Genomic DNA, 655 nt, shown 5'->3' with positions numbered 1-655 from the left:
TGTCGAGCAGAGGGTTCAACGAGGAACCCCTGTCTCCTTCTCTCTCCCTCCTCCTTGGCCTGTCCACCACGAATTCGAAGGTAGTAGGTGTTTTCGTAAAAGAGAAACTCGCGTTCGACACGTGATCGCGGATAAAGTCGCCGGACTCTGGTGCGTCCATTCGTATCCCTTAATTGATCGTCGGCCGATTTTCTCGTCGAGTAAACGCGAAGAGGACGACGACGCCCATCGAAACGACTAATTCGAGGGAATTGAAGAGGCCGGTCGAGCCGCAACCTCTCGAGGACAGGGAATCCTGGCACGCCTCCAACCTCCGTCTCTTCGACGACGCCGATTTGGCGATGTTCGATGTCAGCACAGCAGACCGCGAAGTGTGTCGTTGCTATTTTCAGGTAGTACGTATCCCACGCTGCCACATACGGGCTCCGCAGACTTCGTACAGCTTTTGCAAGCTTCAAGGCCTCTCCTCTCTATTATCTAACATATACGCTGCCAGTAAATGTTGCCCGGTAGCTAGGAACGCGCGCGACACTTTCAGGCTCGCACATTTCTCGTCTCAACGCCAGACAGGCGGCTAGCCGATTGATTAACTTTTCACGAGACGACCGCGCGCCTATACGCTTCCGCCGCGCACGTGCTCGCTGAAAATCCCCGC

At 55.1% G+C, this 655-nt stretch overlaps 1 protein-coding gene across 2 annotated transcripts in view; it reads left to right on the top strand.

The window, feature by feature from the left end:
- The first annotated feature begins 6 nt into the window (after nt 1-6).
- Nucleotides 7-655, top strand: part of LOC100741120 — a 41,909-nt gene continuing 41,260 nt past the window's right edge. The window contains exon 1 of one of the 2 annotated variants that reach the window (XM_012393071.3): nt 7-392. The gene's annotated coding sequence lies outside the window, so the exon portion shown is untranslated. Of the gene's footprint in view, nt 396-655 lie in introns of both variants that reach the window. The other variant, XM_012393069.3, reaches the window with a different exon arrangement.

This window comes from Bombus impatiens, unplaced genomic scaffold (assembly GCF_000188095.3).
Source record: "Bombus impatiens unplaced genomic scaffold, BIMP_2.2 scf_2222, whole genome shotgun sequence".
Taxonomy (NCBI): domain Eukaryota; kingdom Metazoa; phylum Arthropoda; class Insecta; order Hymenoptera; family Apidae; genus Bombus; species Bombus impatiens.
This window is presented reverse-complemented; position numbering and strand designations above follow the sequence as displayed.